The sequence below is a fragment of the Syngnathus scovelli genome, chromosome 11 (genome assembly GCF_024217435.2).
Source record: "Syngnathus scovelli strain Florida chromosome 11, RoL_Ssco_1.2, whole genome shotgun sequence".
NCBI classification, from domain to species: Eukaryota; Metazoa; Chordata; class Actinopteri; order Syngnathiformes; family Syngnathidae; genus Syngnathus; species Syngnathus scovelli.
In genome coordinates, this window is record NC_090857.1 from 11307250 (window position 1) to 11325553 (window position 18304).

Sequence of the window (18304 nt, forward strand, 5' to 3'; positions counted from 1 at the left end):
GGCATGTATTTGTTGTGTTGAAGGTGGAAGATGCTTGTTCAACAAATAGCCCCCCCCCCACCCCTCTGATCTAAGTCCAATTATTGGGAAGTCTCTTAAAGAGAACCCTTAATGATTATCCTGTAGTGCAGGTAGACCGGAGACCATTTTTGTTAGAGATAGTGTAATAGTGTGTGTGTTTTTTTAAGTGTTTTTTCTCCCCATCATAGTAATCTTTTAGAATAAGAATTATGCTGAAGATTTTTGACCTTCATTATGAGCAGTTGTGTGGGTGGTATTTTTTTGTTTTAATCACAGTGTATATATATCCTGTTGTGTAGGTTGTGTTAAGTGTTTTATTTTCCATCATAATTAAACCGTTATTTTCAGTTATTTTTTTAAATCATAACAATTGGCCCTTGATGTGGATTGAGTTAAGATTGAGCTAACGATTATTCGGCCATTCAATTGATGCCGTCTGATATTTTTTTTTTTTACTTTTATATAATTGTTATTACTGTATGTTTTCATAAATTAACATTTTTATAAAGTGCCATTTTCACATATCTAAAAAACTAATTTCACATATGTAGTTGTTGTTAGGAGGAATGGAATGGATTTACGTCAAAAATGAAAAGTGTGTGGAATATTTCATAGCCTAAAGCACCACCACCAATTTAATTGGGAGATTGTTTCATATTTGTCTGCAGAAAATCACAGCAAGCAATTAATTGGGCTACTGATTGGCCGGTGCTAATTGAAGGCAAGCTTATACAGAGAATGGAAAAACTGTGTGCATGTGTGTGTGAGGGGTTAGGGTAGTCCTGCGGCTGACACCTCCTGCAGAGCGTGAGATGTTACGCCAATTAAAAGGCGGGATGCGTCTTCCTATTTTGTTTCTGCTTGTTAATTACTGGTGGGAGCTCTGTACAGGCTGCTTCACACTAGTCTGTCTGCAAGAAGGAAGGAAAAAAACAAGTACATGCAATTCATGGGAGAAAGTATGTAGAGGAAAAAAAAAATGGGTTCACGAAAAATTTAAATGTGCTACCTGGTGGAAATGAAAGGTGACGCGCATTATTAGCAGGATGGCGCCACTGGTGGGAGCAGGAATAATATCAGACGCTGGTCGGTCGCCTCGTGATTGCAATAGATGACTCATGGCGGGAAGTCAAAGTCATGTTCTTTGCTGTCAGGGTCCTTTCTGCAAAAGCGATTAAATGAGGAGGGCAAAATGGCGGCGCTGGATCGTGATTATATTTCAACACAACTTGTGTACGTTTCACACTGAGCTTGAATCAAAGGCCTTCTCGCAATGTCAGCCCAAATTTGGGAATGGCTGGAAAACAAACTCATTAGCTTTAAATGAAGCCTACGTTGTTGTTGTTGTGGTTGGGAACAACAATTTATTTTTTATTTCTTCTACCCGTTCCAGCTGCTCTGTCCAAATTTCCAACCAGCTAACGCCTCCCCTCACATCTTCTCTTGCCTTGTTCCCATTTCTTGACATATGATAAAGTACACATATTGAGACGCTGGTTGCCATTTTCATTTCCCTTTATTTGCGCCATTTGAAGTGTCACTGTTATTAATACCCAAGAGTGTGGCCACTGAGGGCTGAGCTTCAACAAGTTGTCGTGGACAAAAGAGAGAATGGAGGCGCGTCACAGGATTTCATTAGGGTGCCAAACAAAAAGGTCAGGTGGACCATGACAGAAAATGCAAACGGTCTTAAATTAGACACAATTAAATTTTCCCTCGGCAGCGACGATGTCATGGCTGTCAGTGCTGACGCTTGAGGAAGAGTCTTTTTTTCTACATCTACCTGTTCTTTGCCATTTTACTTCACCCTACGCGTCACATCTTGTACAACATAAAAAGCTGCATCGTCTGTACGGGCTTGCAAATGCCAACCAGTAAAGACAAAAAAAAAAAAAAAAACTCAATTCATAGATGTGGAAATCCATATTTCTCATCATAAACAAAAGGGGAAATTCCGATGCTCTCAAGCGAGTGGCTCCATTGTTCAGAGACGACACGTCGCCGTGAACCGCCTGCCGGGCTTTTTTTTTAAAATATCTTCATTTTGCAGTCGACATTCTACGGTCGCCATGGCAACCTTTAATTAGCTGCCTAATGAATGGTATGCTAATTACCGAGCTGCATTCTCATATTGGCCAATTGAAGCCGTAATTGTGGCGTGAAATGTGAAGCCAAAAAATTTGCATGCTTCCATATAAATCAGTACAAGCCTGAGATTCCCTGAGATGCAATGAAAGCTAAAGTGACTGTTAAATGAAAAACTTCATTGTACTGTGTAATATATGTATATATATAATTTACATATATACTATATTTATATACATCAGGGGTGCACACACTTTTTCAGCTTGCGAGCTACTTTTCACAAAGATCTACCCACTTAATTTTTTTTAACTATTTAATTATATTTATGTATACACCTATATATACTCATAGATACATATATATATATATATAATAATAATAATAATAATAATAACTTTTCCTCACCTCCCGTGGGTGGTCTCTTTTTCCCTTCAAGCTCGGGTCCTCTACCAGAGGCCTGGGAGCTTGAGGGTTCTACGCAGTATCTTTGCTGTTCCTAGTACTGCACCTTTCTGGACTGAGATGTCAGATGTTTTTCCTGGGATCTGTTTCAGCCACTCCTCCAGTTTGGGGGTTACTGCCCCTAGTGCTCCAATGACCACAGGTACCACTGAAGTCTTCACTCTCCAGGCCTTCTCCAGCTCTTCTCTGAGTCCTTGATATTTCTCAAGTTTCTCATGTTCCTTTTTCCTAATGTTACCATCATTTGGGATGGCTATGTCAACCACAACGGCTTTCCTCTGCTCTTTGTCCACCACCACAATGTCCGGTTGGTTCGCCATTACCATTCTGTCTGTCTGGATCTGGAAGTCCCAGAGGATCTTGGCTTGGTCATTCTCTACCACCTTTGGAGGTGTTTCCCACTTGGATCTTGGGACTTCCAGTCCATACTCTGCACAGATGTTCCTGTACACTATTCCAGCTACTTGGTTATGGCGCTCCATGTATGCTTTACCTGTCAGCATCTTACACCCTGCAGTTATGTGCTGGATTGTCTCAGGACCTTCTTTGCACAATCTACACCTGGGGTCTTGTCTGGTGTGATAGATTTGGGCCTCTATTGCTCTGGTGCTCAAGGCCTGTTCTTGTGCAGACATACACACATACACACTGCTCCAAAAAAATAAAGGAACCGTTTTTTATCAGGGTATGGCATGAATTCAATTTGACTTTTCTGATAAGGTTTTGGTCACGTACATGGCAGAGGGGGTTGTTAATCAGTTTCAGCTGCATTGGTGTCGATGGAATTAACAACAGGTGCACTAGAGGGGCAACAACGAGATGGTCCCCAAAACAGGACTGATTTTGCAGGTGGAGGCCATTTCAAGTTTCTCCCTCTTGATCTTTGTTGGCTTTAGCTGAGCACCTGTGATAGACGTCAAAGGGTCTGGAGAAGCCAAGGAGAGCGCTATGCTGCCTGCAACATCATTCAGCATGACCGGTTTGGTAATGGGTCAGTGATGGTCTGTAGAGGCATTTCCATGGAGGGACGAACAGACCTCTACAGGCTAGAAAACGACAGTCTGACTGCCATTAGGTATCGTGATGAAAGCCTTACACCCATGGTCAGACCCTACGCTGGTGCAGTAGGTCCTGGGTTCCTCCTAATCCACAACAATGCCCGGCCTGTTGTGGCAAGAGTATGCAGACAGTATCTGGAGGATGAAGGAATTGACACAATTGAATGGCCCGCACGATCACCGGATCTAAACCCGATAGAACACCTCTGGGACATAATGTTTCAGTCAATCATACGCCGCCAGGTTGCTCCTCAGACTTTACAAGAGCTCACTGATGCCCTTAGACAAATCTGGGAAGACATCTCACAAGACACCATCCGTTGTCTCATTAGGAGCAAGCCGCGACGTCGTCAAGCATGCATACAAGCTCGTGCGGGCCACACAAGATATTGAAAAGAATTTTGAGTTGCAGAAATTGAATTTAGGCAAAAAGGACGAGCCTGCCATATCATTTTTTCACTTTGATTTTTGGGGTGTCTGTATACTGAGCCCTCTGTAGGCTGAAAACTTTTATTTCCATCAAAAGATGTGGCATCCTTTTGTTCCTGAGACATAAAACTGTCCATATCAGTAGATATCCCCCCAAAAAATGTCACCATTGAAATCTGATGTTTTTTCAAAGTGTTCCTTTAATTTTTTTTGAGCATTGTGTGTGTGTGTGTGTATATATACACACACACACAGAGAGAGAGAGAGAGAGAGAGAGAGAGAGAGAGAGAGAGAGAGAGAGAGAGAGAGAGAGAGAGAGAGACAGACAGACAGACAGACAGACAGACAGACAGACAGACAGACAAAAATCAGGTAGATAGTAAAATACTTGTTGTAAAGTGTGACCTCTGTAAATGAGTGATAATGACTTACTTGTTTGCTGTTCTCAAGTATTCACATCATAACGGCTGACGTAATTTTCGGAACTCCAAATGAACACACATGGAACTTACAGTACACCATTGAAATGAAGGTAAATGCAATTTGCGCAGCCTCCTAAAAAAAAACAAAGACAAAAGATAGTTTATTTTGTTTGTTTTTTACTTCATAAAAACCTACAATAATAGCATAATTGAAAACAATGTAGAATTACAGAAAAACAGTTTGTACATTAAATCATAATGTACAAACTGTTTTTGCTTCGGTATGATACTAGTATGAAGCTTTAATTAGTTTTCAGTATACATAATATATGCCCGTGAGTATTGTTATATTCTCTGCCTACAAGTGTTACTGCAAAGTTTGTGTTCAAATATTGCTGTTATAACTCCAATGAGTTATCACGACTTCAATATTGATCTAGGTTTGTTAGCATTAGTAAAAAGTAAACGAAAAAAAAGAAAGGATTTTATATAAAAGTATATATCTGTAATTAAAACATGATCTGTAGTTTTAAAGCAGAAGTATACAACAACATAATAATATGAAATTAGGATTAACATTACTTCTCTAAAACGCTTATACCCTCAAACTCAGCCACAATATGGCAATATAAATATTCCAGCTGGTTATCAACACTTTTGAGCAGTCAAAGACACCGAAATACTGTATGAAAATCAACCACTTGAAAACGAGACACTGCACATCATATTTTCAAATAGGCGAGATGAACACATTTTTCACGAGATACCTTTAAATTTTACCATATTTAGGAGCAAGCCCATAAACAGTTCCAACAGTACTCAACATTTCCATATATTTGTAAAGCGATTTACAAAAACAAAATCGTCAAGTTAGCGCTTAATACACGAACGAGAACAATTACTACAATACTACCAATATTAGTACGACAATAGTTTATCGTATCATTTAATAAAGTTTATTATTACATTCTCCATATTATTGCGGGTATTGGTAGTAGTTAACTTAATACATCGTTCTTCCCACATGCGTTTCAACGCTATCCGAAATGAAGACCGCCGGCATTTGATTACACAAACCTGCGCAACCAACCTCGTATTCACGTCTTATTACTGATATAAAAAAAAAAAAACTCTATGAATAAAACGAACACGATGAAATTAAAGTTGTCAAATAAAATACTAGATGAAAATCTGCCAAATAACTTATTTTGTCACGAATAACAACACGATGCGGTCTGTTGAAGAAATGAGCCACTGCTTCCTTCATGCCTGTCGGGCTTCCGTAGCAGGCTTCGGGATATATGGCTCGCGAGCCAGATATGGCTCTTTTGGTTATGTTATTAAAAAGAATACATTAAATCACTCAAAAAAGTGTTGATGTTAATTAAAATACATGCAATTAATTGTATCTAGCCTATCGTTTTTTTTAAAATAGTATGGCTCTCACAGGAAATTATTTGTAAAAAATGGGCATGTATGGCTCTGTCCGCCAAATACTTATACTTATGAGTTAAACATACATAATTAATGTATTAGTGATACTGTTGCATATAAAATACACAATGACTGCAAATTTGGTTTGTGTGCACGCATGTACACGCTTGTGAGAGTGAGGGACGAAGTGGTGTAGAGTAGCGTGAGGTGACCTTTCAGCTGGTGAGGAGGTGGCGTCTCAGTGACAGTGTGACAGAGCGAGCTTTAGCCATTTTTGTAATGGATGGCCGCTCCCAAGGTGAACACCTTCTCCTTCCTCACTTCATCCCACGCGACCTCCTTTTTTTTCTAACCAAAGGAACTTCTCACATTGGTTACTACCACGGCATTCAATGATTTTATGTTTTGTGTAAAACAAGTCAACTCCAAAATGCAATCTTGCCCAATTGACTCGAATTGCGATATGATTCAATCCAAATATGACAAGATTAATTTTGTAATGACTCAGTAAAGTAACTGCTGTATGATCCTTGCATATTAATGCATGAAAAAAAGATGCCCATTGTCATCACTTAAACTCAGCCTCGAGTGGTCCTGTCCTGGACTGATCCCATTAATTGAGTCCCTCCAGCAGTTTAGCTGACAGTGCCCTTTCAAAGAAGAGGCTATAAGGTATGATAATGATGTTGAAGAGGCACGCATTAATCCCCAAGAGAGTTCATGTATGAGGGAGGGGGTTCTGTCGGGGTGTACAATTTGCTGGTGGTATTGATCGGAGCTTAGGGGACACGCATGGTGGGTCACGGCAGTATACGTGGAAGCTATTGACGTGGTGCCCTCCCACAACTTTGCAAGAAATGAATTCTCCTTTTTATCCTATATTGTGATACACTTTGAGAATGGAATGCAAAGATAATTTGAGAAAGCCATTGACTCGGGTGTCCCACAAGGATAGGACATAGAGCCCCTTTGTTTCCTGTCAAATTTAAAGGAGAGGATTAGAAATATATCATATCTCAAAGAGGCATTTGAACAATGGTGTGTGGAATTTTTAATACCTACTTTATAGTACATGGCAGCCTTTACAGTTCGGCATTGACGTTAAGGTAGGTGACGACAAAATTAAACGCAGCACAATTCAACTGCTGCTTTTGTACCGCAATGCTGTCCTTGCAGCATGTTAAACCGAAAAGGCTTCAGAGAAGTCTACATGGTATTTAACAATATAACAACAAATCAAAATGATACACTGTAAAAAATGCTGGCCTTGAATTTGAAACTAATAGTGTCTTTTCAAATTCAGACATGTGCACACTACAGCCTTTTTTTTTTTTTTTTTTTTTTTTTTTGGCACACTTGACATGGCAGCAACCCAAAGAGTCGCACACATGATTACATGCTCCATATCCGACACATCACACTTATTCAAATATGTCCCACATTGCTGCTTTAATGACTCGACGTGTTTGCTTTAGCTGGTCTAAAGAGATTAATTGTTAATTGTGGGTCTCATTAACAATACGATTATGGCGCTGCCCTGGCAGGGACGACGAGCTAACGTGGCGACCGGGAGAAGCGCGATGACAAGCGGCATTCGGCACTCATCCATCACACCCAGCTAACTTTGACGCTCATTTGAAAGTTTGCCGACGAATGCAACTTAAAGAACCACCTCCCCCGCCTCTCACATCGTCCATCTCATCAGTTCCACGCTCAAAGATGCTGAGCCTCTAAGAGGCGAGGCAGTGCATTAATTAAAATACAGCAATTTGCTTTCCTCTCGTTTTTTTTTTTTCCTGTTGCAGGGGCGGCGGTCGGTGAGATTGATGAGGCCCTGTCCCAAACACAAAAGGCACGATCCATCTATATCGGGGGGCCTGATGGTGATGGAACATCCATTAGAGGCCCGATATGCATTAAAATGTCAACTTTTATATTATAAACACCGCTCGCTCGTAACAATATTTGTTTACTGAGCAGAAGTCTTGTAATATGTCATAACACCTGGGTGGGTTTGCAAAAAAATTCAGCTTCAATATTTAAAAGCCGGAGGGGGCGGATTTGAGACGCAAAGAGGACGAGGAGAAGGATAAATGCTCTTCAACTAGAGAAAGAGTCAAAGGAGCCCTCCGGGGTCTGTGTCCTTCTCATGGACCTTTGGTATAGATTTTTATGTCAGAGCGCTATCATGTCAATTTAATCAAGCCTTTTGTTGAGAAAACACACAACAATGAAAACAACATTCACTTCAGATATAAGCGAATGGCAAACAGACACTGCACTGGAAATGTCCTACACGCGTGTCTGCGTGTGTGTGTTTGCATACTTTTGTTTTTATGTGTTTGTGTGTCTACGTTGGTCTTATTGCTTGTGTTTTTTTTGGCGGACATTTGCTTTTGTGCAAGTTATAGTTTGCCTGTTTGTGTTTCTTTTTTGCGTGCATTTAGTTTTGTGTATTTGAATATATTTGTTTTAATTTGTATGAATTAGTCTATTAATTGATGTGCGTGGTGCCATTTGTTTTGGTGTGTACACCTGTGTACACGCGTGTACACCTGTGTACACGTGTGTTTGCGTTTGTGTGCGTGCCACCTTAGGTCCATCGGAGCAAGTCAAGAATTTCATTTTTCAGCAGTCAAATGACAATCAGACATGTCTTCAGACAAGCAAGACTGTGGAGAAAGCCTGAAAAAGAAGCACTGAGGGAAAAGTATGGGAGCAAAACAGTGTGCCATTGACAAGAGGTCTGCCACAAACTCATTTCTTTATTGTCATACTTAAGTTTCCAGATGTTCACAGACACCAACCTCCTTCTTTTACTAGTGTTGTCATTTGCATTATTCATGGCGAAATTAAAGAAAATGTTGATAAATGTCCAATCTGGCAGTGTGAAAGAAAATGCCTGGATTTGCACCAATCCTTAATGGGCCCACACAAACACTCCACAAAAAGCTTAGTGGGAATCAATAGTCATTTATGTGTAATCCCGCTTATTAACAAACAAACTTGGTGAAGATAAATGAGCGAGAGTATCTTCAATCGAAAAGCCGGCTTACGTCACGTGACCTCTCCCGACAAAAATTTACATGACGCAAGATGCAGTCTGCACTTGGTGTGTGGCAGCTCATCAGTGATCAGTTTGCAAAGAGCCTCCTCCATCTCTGCAGTCCCCTCCCCATATCTCCCCCTGCTCTGGTCTCTTCACTCTAATTGATTGCAGCAGACTTAGTTACGATGTCACCTGAACACATCCACAAGTCTCACAACGCAGCTACAGCCCGCTCACTTGTGTGCCGCGACTAAGTGAGGCGCAAATTGGAGTTGTAAGGAGGGCCGAGGGGTCCATGTGGACCCCCCCCCTTGGGAGGGAAGGACCATTTGACTCTCGCTGTCACACACGCAAACAGGCTGACCTCCATCCGTCCGCATCTCAATTACGACATGCGGCCAAGGAGTGCAAGGTGCTTCGGGCCCTCCACTCGGCACACAATTAAAAATGTCTCACTGGTTGTGATTGGTAATTGGTCGTGCTCATCTGACCCCAACTGTCCTGATCAATTGGTGTGACCAGGTGATTAGACAAGACAAATGCCCAGATGCTATTGATTACCCACACACAAACGCACACTGTTGAGTATAGATCTGCGAGGAGCCTCCGTCGCGCACAATGAGTCAAATCGCTGGAATATCTTGTGTAAAGGTTACAAAAGGCTAGAAAATCTCCTCCTTAAGGATTTCCATTTCGAGGAGGACACAAGTGACCTTTTCGCGAAACCTTTTCGGAATGGTGAGGGATGGAAGTAATTGCATAGCGTAATATAGACCTGCTTCGTTTTACAAAGAAAGCTGCACGCTCTTGATTAGAAAATCTCTATAAATGTGGGAAGTAAGCCATCAAGCCATTTGCCATAGCGCTTGTCCGCATTATGGTTGAGTTGGAGTCTAGCAGTCGTTGAGGAGCACCCTGAGGCCATCACCAGACCAGGACGGTGCCATGTCTGAGCTTGAGCAGACCTTTGTTTAGTGGAGCTGGGGAGAGCACTGGACTGGGTGCCAGCCAATGGCTGGGTCGCAAGTGAGCTGGAGCCTATCTCAAGTGAGTTTTGGCAAAAGAAACAAGGTCTACCCGAGACCTGGAGGTGGAGGTTGGACCTTCTTCCGCAATCATGCAGAGAAGGCTCCACAGCTGTGATTCCATCTTTCATATAATAAATAGCGAGCATTAAAGATAAAGAACATTCCCATGCACAGTTTCACCAATGGACAATGGAGAGTCTTCAATGAACCTAATCTGCATTTTGCTGCAATGATTATTTTTTCCTGCAATACTCTCCAGTGGCCTTCATTGACCCAACTGCCATGGGTACCCAGCATTTGTGAAGTTGTGAAGCCATTTATTTAAGCATCGGCATTCAGCTGTAAAAAAAAATAAAATAATGTAGAGTACATGTGTCTGACTGGTGCCAATTGGTGTGCAATTGGCATGACGTGGCAGCTGCCAAGTAAAAGTTTTGCAGGAGCTGTGATGGGTGCTCTGTAATGGGGGTGGGGGGGCGGACAAACACCACCTGGAGACAGAAAATATCTAGACGGGGGAACATCTGTTTATCACGTCGCTATGTTATTTAAACACTTTCAAGCACGGATATTTAGGTTCGTTGAGTTATCAAGACCTGTAGAAATGTTTTACAGCCAATTTGGGTTCAATAATATGTCCGACCCGGGAAGTTGGGGTTGTTTTGCCCATAACAACCCAACGATTGGGTTTTGTTTTTTTGTTTTTTTGCAACCCAAAGTTGGGTTGGCTACCTGAACCGGTCCAATTATTAACCCAGCAGTTCTAAGAGGGAAAATTGCCGTAGTCAAAAGCATGCCGAAAGGTCAAGGTCAAGAGCTGCACTGTTTGTTTACCGTTCTCGGGGGTAGGCTATTTTGTCCTTGTAAATTGTGTACTAATTAGCCTTGAAATGAACAATCCCACCAACTGTGTGTTGCCTAAGCGTGCATTAGACCTCACTCAAAAGAGTTCTTTAAATTTAGATGGGGTCTTCTCGAAAATACATCATGCAGCTGCTTGGTCAAGCTTGTCCTTTTTCCAATCTGTTCACTCAATTTCTTTCTGGTGTGACTGTGTTCCACATGGGCTCAATTGTGGCATGTAGAATTTGAAAGTTAGGATCTTCTCTCAGTAGTTTTCCCTCCCAGATTGCATTTTATCAATAACATGCTTCGATTGTTACAATATGATGAGGTGTAGCAGCTTGATATTGTACCAGATGGACATAAAGATTTCTTCTTGCCAACTTTTTCCAATTATAGAATAATAAATATGTGAATTCTTTTCTCTTTGTGAGAAGGCCATAATAGAAAAGTTTTATTGCACTGTGCATTCAATTTACGCATTAAGAATTTTATCTCTTTAAAATAATTTTACATTTTATAACATTTCTCTTTGTTCTGGGATATGGATGGCAATTTGGTGCTGGTCCAAATGTGGGTTTACCTCCCGAGCAGATTATCAGCACGACGGCGTGCCGCACTGTGTAGATCGTTCATCTAAATTCTTTCCATTACATCTCCCCCGGGGTTCGCCTCTACTCGGCGACTGGCTGTCAGCGGCGTGCTCGCAGCCTGTCGAAATGAACAAGGCCGCCTGGATCTCAGGGTCACCTTTTGCAGCACCCGGCATCCACTCGGACCAGCGCCGCCGTCTCCCCCTCCCTTCAACTCCACCCAACCTTCCACTTGGACATGAAATCATTGGTGACTGAAGAGCCTCACTTTATTTATCTTCTTAGTAAATTCTTGTGAATTCAATTTGTTGACAATTACATGGTTGCATATTTAATACTACATCCTCAGCAAAATGGATACGAGAATCCAATTAAAGCGCTTAAATATCTCAGTGATTACACTCCTGCTCTTTTTTTTATTTTTTTTAAATCGATCAGCGGATCAATTCAGAAATTAATCACCTCATTAATTATCATCAGGAACTGATTGCGAGCAAGTTGGGGGTAAAAAAAAAGATAAGATAGGGTCACTTGTGCAGTTTAGAAATTAAAAGTAGAACCTTATTCCTAACCGTTGTCGCTAACTACGAGTGTAAATGTGACAATGTGTGCAACAGGAAGAAAACAAAGCGGGATAGCATCTGTTGCCGTCTCACCTCAAAGCTCACACTGATGATTGGATAACCGCCAGGCCGTGCCGCCACATTACTCATCCCGGGCTGCAAAGTGTTCTTAGTGATGCTGTGTCTTAAGTGCCCAGCGGGTTGCTGAAGTTTTGTTTACGCACGGGAAAAAAAAATGACCTCCCCTCTCCTCCATTTAAAGGCGCCCACTTGCGTGACACAGCATGCTTCCCATTAGTGTCAGCCATGAGGCGGCAAGTTCTGCGGGCTCCAACAGAGGTGAGATTTTAACATTGAACTCTAGTGGTTGAAGTCCAATTTTGACTTGCATTGTTACAAATTAAATATTTAGTAATATGTTTTTGTTATTATTATTGTAAAATTGTGTCAGTAAGCTAATTTTGTCTTACGGTATTTTTTTTATTTTTATTTATGTTGCTTTTATTGTCTTTAAGGCAGCTGAACTGACAACTTTGTAGCATCTACAGGCAAAAATAAACCTCAAATTGTACGCGGGTACAATCAGGTTGATCTCCCACTATCACGCCTCATATTGAACCAATAGCAGCCACACAATGTTCTGAAATGTGATTCAAAGAAAAGGAACACAATCTTTACTTTGGCTGTGGCTGGTTGGAGGCAATTCCGATGTGTCTTGAGGGCGTCGCTCGTTGGTCACGCAGAGTTAATGAGGCGCTGCCCTCAGCTCTAAGTCATCCTGCCACCGCTGCCGATCCAGGCCACGATTACTGTAATGAAACGGTCAGGACATTATTAAGCAAGCGCCACCATATATCCATTCACGCGTGCTCCGATGGAATCGGAAGACACCTAAGTTGGAAAACAAGACGTACAATGAACCAAGTGACAAAAGAGACAATGCAGATAACACATAACAGACACAGAGAATCGGACGCTTATCAGAGTGGCTGTGTTGCATGTATCAGCACCGGAGCCTCTTTTGTGTTTGGATGACTGACACATCCATACAAAACAATTCAACGATATAAAAGAAGCCGGAAAAAAAAAAAAAAAAAAAAATCACATTTTGTTATTGGATTTATGCAGCGAGGTGCGGTTCAACCCCCAAAGTACAATCGAGCGAGTTTCTTGCTCTGCTCTTGTCTGATTTGAAACATTTTACAGAGTTGGGGACTTAATTTGGTAAATCTTATCTCACTGTAAGATCCTGTGACTTTTATCAAATGTGCAAAATAAAACCTTGAATTGAAATCCAATCAACGACAATAATCAATTACAAATATCAAAACAACCTCAACATCATGAAAAACCAGAAAAACAACTACACAAGAACAATCACCAACTATAAGTTTTAACAGTAACAGCAATAACAACTGCGTGTCATTCGATAGGAAGTTCCCGTGGCGCACGATCGGTTGCGAGAAGAATTGATGTGATAAGAGCCTTGGTCCATCTGACACTGTTGCGCTCCCAGAGAGAGCGAGAGAGGTAGTATTTTTCATGGAATTATCTCTTCCTAATGACCAGCGGATTCTAATTAAAGGTGTGATTAGGGCTTGCTCTTAAGCACCTTATTGGAAATTAGGTACAATCCTTTCTAGCTGATGGCCGACTTGCAAAGATACACTGGTGCTGATGGCCCAGGTGAACATGCTGGTCCTGCGCTTTTTGCTTGATTCCAAAAAGCCCTATTTGCATTCCTTGGCAGAAGTGGAGACCATTGCCGTAAAAAGTAATAGCTTCTTCCAAGTTGGAAATAAAGTTGATACATTTATTTCATAGGTGAGGTAGGGATGGGGTAAGATAGTGTTTTTGTACCTTTGAGAAAATGAGATCATGCAGTCAAACTAGTCCAGTCAATTTAGTCAGGCTCCCATTGGGTTGTCGCTTCCATTGCTGATTCAATTACACAATCCATACAAGAGAAGAACAACAATTGGCCCACTTTTGCGATTGGAAAAACAATAAAGCTACATTACTGTGGTGTGTTTTCTTTTTTTGCCAAGCTGTGAAAACAGTCTTAAATGAGCCATTGTGATTCAAGTACGTACACACATGCACGCACGCACAACAATTCTATTATAGTCGATCGATTTTTCCACATGCAGCTATGGAGTATTGATCCCATTCAATTCATTTGGAGAAATGAAATTCTACTGTTAATCTAGAAAACATTATACAGTTGTAGGCGTCTCAATGAATATTAATTGTCATAATTCTAAACTAAAAATGCAATTAAAAGGGGCTAAAATCAAGACTAACTTTAAAAACGGCCAAAATTAACAGTATGCCATAGATGTGATTATCTGGTAACATCTGGTAGATTTCCATTACATATGCCAATTAAGAGCCACTGTAATCACATGACACTGAGGTTAATGTATTGGCTTCAGACTTTATTTTGAATCCACTTGAGTTATGAGTGAAGCAAGCTGGCTAGCAGGTGGTTGCACCAGATGACCCGAGACATTGAGATGTACGCTAGCATAGTGGCCTAACGGCAATTAATGCAATTACAGAGCATGTGGCCTTGCTGTCCATCAAACTGTATCTCTAGCATCAGGATTCAATCAGGAGAATTCCATCATTCTTTCTGATTGCAATGCAGGAGTAATATGGAATATAATAAAGACAGAGTGAGGGTGTGAAAGTAGGACACTGGCTCTTTTAAATAACAATACAGTATTGGCTTTAACTTTAGACATGGTGAAGCAGCATGAATATTAAAGAGTGGTGCCTGAAAAGTTGCAAGACCGGTGTCACAAAAGATGTCGTGTATTTCAAAGATAAACAAACGATGGGTACATTTTGCCTAGCGAAAGAGTTTTCTTGTTTTGGTATTTCCAACTAGAAAGGACTGTTTGCGCCGTTGTGGGAGTGAACACAGCTGGTTTCTTTCATGGCCAATGTAAGCAATTTTGAGGGTTAATGAGTTAAAAAAAATAGCAAATATCAGCCGATTTTTTGGGCAATGTTTATAGAATCAGTCACAGAGAAGACAACATTTCATTTGCAGAAACGGAATAATAAATGTCCTTAGAATCTTGAGTTGAAGAACGTCCATAAAACAAGATGGCCTTGAAAACAGACAAACAAAAAAAGAGCATTCCAAGCTGCTCAGTCTTGCAGACAACTACAGGAGCCTGACTGAGCATCTCCCAAATTTGTGTCGGAGATACCCGCCATATCCTCTGGAGGCCATTTGTTGATCGCTGGCACCATTCTGTCATTCAACTGATTTACCTGAGGACAAAGACTTGAAACAATACCGTCAATACCCATCAGTCTCGCTCTCGCTCTCTCCCTCGTCCCGTGTCACTTGTACGCTCCTTCAAAATGACGTGTCAACTTCCATCTCACATGCACACAGAAACTACTGAAAGTCATCCAGACAAAAAAAAAAGCAGAAGGCGGGAAGAGTTATGGGGAAAGTCTAGAAAACACACCGAAGAAATCGGCGAATGCGTCAAATACTATCACATTTGACAATTCATACACAAATTCAAGTATCGCAAACCTAATTTCAACAAGAGGTCACTTGACACCATTTTCTGCAACAACTGTAAACTTGTTCTCTTCCCATTGGAAATGATTGCGCATAAAATCTTTATTAATTCCACAGGCAATGTTTTAAGTGGCATTTTAATGAGGGATTGGATTCACCAATAAAACCAATTCAGACACGCCATACTGTAGCTGAATTCGCTGGTGTTACAAGCTAAAATTAAAAAGCAACTTAATTCAAAATTTTATCAGCAATATGTTATATCCGTCCTCACTAGTCTAACCTAGAATATTGCATTTTGAATAATATTGCGTTCATAAAATTAGAATTAAGAAGATTAATCCAACTGTTTTCCTCTTTCAGAGGGCAGACATTTTGTCCTGCATTGCCCCCTACTGAAATTGACATCAAAATGCCCTCGGCTTGCATTACGAACATGGCTCATGGTCATGTGACATTGGCAATGAAATTCACTTGGTTTTATACTCAAACTGTAACTTCAATCTGCCAAGGTAGTGCAGATGAAAACTAGCTTAAATCTTGCATATTTGCATGCAAATGTTTATTAACGTGCACTGTCCCTTTAAAAAAAAAAAAAAAAACTTAAATCAAATGTAATCAATTAAAAATAAAAATAAAACGAGACAAATTCAATGCACAACCTAAGTCTACTCCTAACATATTTATTAATCAGCAGGTAAATTCATGAACCAGTACAAAAACGATAACTTCAATTTAAACTGCAAATCACTGCTAAAACTCAATGGCCATCAGCCACAATTATTTGAAAAATTCATTATCCATTCACAGATAAACAAAATACTTGACAAGTGTTGCAGCAAGCACTAAAGCAACTGCTGTCCAAGTTTCATTTCTGACAACAATGGTTAGCAACTACAGGCTACGGCTTGCATGCTAATACAAACAATTTAACTGACTCACCAGTTCCATCTATTGCACCAATAGGCAGCAACAACATTTACTGCAAAGTGCAAACGAGTTGTTAGGCACTGTGCTGTATATCAATGAGTGTCACCCGGATATTGCGTCCAAACAGCGGTTTTAAAACAACAAGAATTGCCTACCAGCAGGAGCTGCGTTAAGGTTCTCTTCACACGATGCCAAATTGCAAGACGTGCCACGCCCACTCAGGTAGACCCGCCCCCTCTCATTTTCAACACACCTTAGAATTTCCCATCATGAGGGGCGGTGTTAAAAAAAAAGAGCACTTACAATTGTTGGCCCTTATGGTCTGATTATTGTAAATATCAAAAATACAAATGTAAACCACAATTTGTGTAATTATTGCGAGCACCCTAATTTAGTTTCCTGCATGGAGTCAAACAGTGGTGCACATATGTGAAGTAACCAAACCGAGGTGACATGTCAGTTGGCTGAAACCAGGAAAGGCAGAACTGAGAGCTGCATGTGAGTTTATTTTAAGCCCCATTACCCTCATTACAGAAGAGTATGTGCTCTCATATAGGCTGAGGGTACAGGTGGGCCAGCCTATCAATCCCTACCCTTCGCTCTTCCCATTTATTCATCAGTTGGTCTCGGCGACAATCGGCCCATTCGGCGCTACCATTTGTCCGCCCGTCTTCCATCTTTCAGATAATCAGTCCATCAACACATCCATCTGAGCACCCATCCAGCAATTCATTCACCTGCCCATTTATGTGGTCATCATTCAGCTTTTTGTGCATCCACCTTCGCACACCCTTTCAGTGGCTCCATTAGGACGCCACATGGACTCTAAAACAGACAAATGACAAAAAAAAGAAACCACGTGGTCAAGAGATGAATTGGGAGAAAAGAGGAAAAACAATTAAAAAGTGAAAGATAGAAAAAGCTTAAGTACAGATGCCGTCGGCAGTCTCTGTAAGCGAGAGTCTCTAGAATCAATTACGAGCTCGCAGATAAATCAGCTAATTGAAATGGATTTGCGCTAAAGGATCATTCTGCTGTACAAGCAGCCATGAACCGGCAGTGGAGAAGAAAGACCGTGTGTCATCCTGCCGTCCTGTTAATTTGATGCTTATTTTAGCTTCATCATTGTGTGCCACGATGGTCTCACCATGAAATAATGAGGCCTAAACTATCTTACGTGGCAGGCAATCTATTTTATAGTCTTTTTTTTAACTTCGTTATTTCTGCAATGTGGTAAAAAAAACATTCATGATGGTGTTTGGCATTGTTAGCATTACGCTAACAAGCTTACGCTGGCGTAAGGCAAAGCAAAGTAGTTGTTTCAAATCAAAGTCAAAGTCTGCTTTATTGTCAATTTCTTTACATGCCAAGACACAAAGAGATCGAAATTACGTTCCCACTATCCTCAACATGCAATGGTGGACTGCCTCTATTAAAGACAAGACTATCTGGAATACATACCCTGAAATAAAATGTGCCAGTGAATTGCCCATGGCGCAAACAAAAAAAAAAGTATAGTCCCGAGGCTGCAAATGTGACACAGATGTTCCATCACGGGGCGGAAGTAGGTCAATACCATGCTCGGGCCATTATATGCTTAGGCCACTAATTGTAATGCTCTTGTAAGCGTGTGATTGGACAACACCGTTATTCTTTAAAGACATGCCTTGTATCAATAAGCCAATACAATGAGATACACTCATCCAGAAAGTTGCTGGACAGGGAACGAGAAGAAGCCATTAGGTTGGGATGCAAATCTGGATAAAGATGTAGATTTTGCTGTTTGAGCCTGGAATTTAAAAAATTGCAAACATCACTCCATCTCAATTAAGAAAGAAAA

The 18304-nt window shown here is 40.9% G+C and overlaps 1 long non-coding RNA gene across 2 annotated transcripts; it reads right to left on the bottom strand.

Moving 5' to 3' along the window:
* Positions 1-628: 628 nt before the first annotated feature.
* LOC125977432 (uncharacterized) lies at positions 629-16711 on the bottom strand. Of its 2 annotated transcripts, none has more exons than XR_007484631.1 (5): positions 16620-16711; positions 12666-12796; positions 4488-4610; positions 1031-1183; positions 629-932 (listed from the first exon to the last, which is right to left on the bottom strand). It is a non-coding gene; the product is annotated as an uncharacterized lncRNA (long non-coding RNA). The 2 variants fall into 2 exon arrangements; XR_011087781.1 differs by lacking the exon at positions 16620-16711 and adding an exon at positions 16477-16616.
* Positions 16712-18304: the final 1593 nt, after the last annotated feature.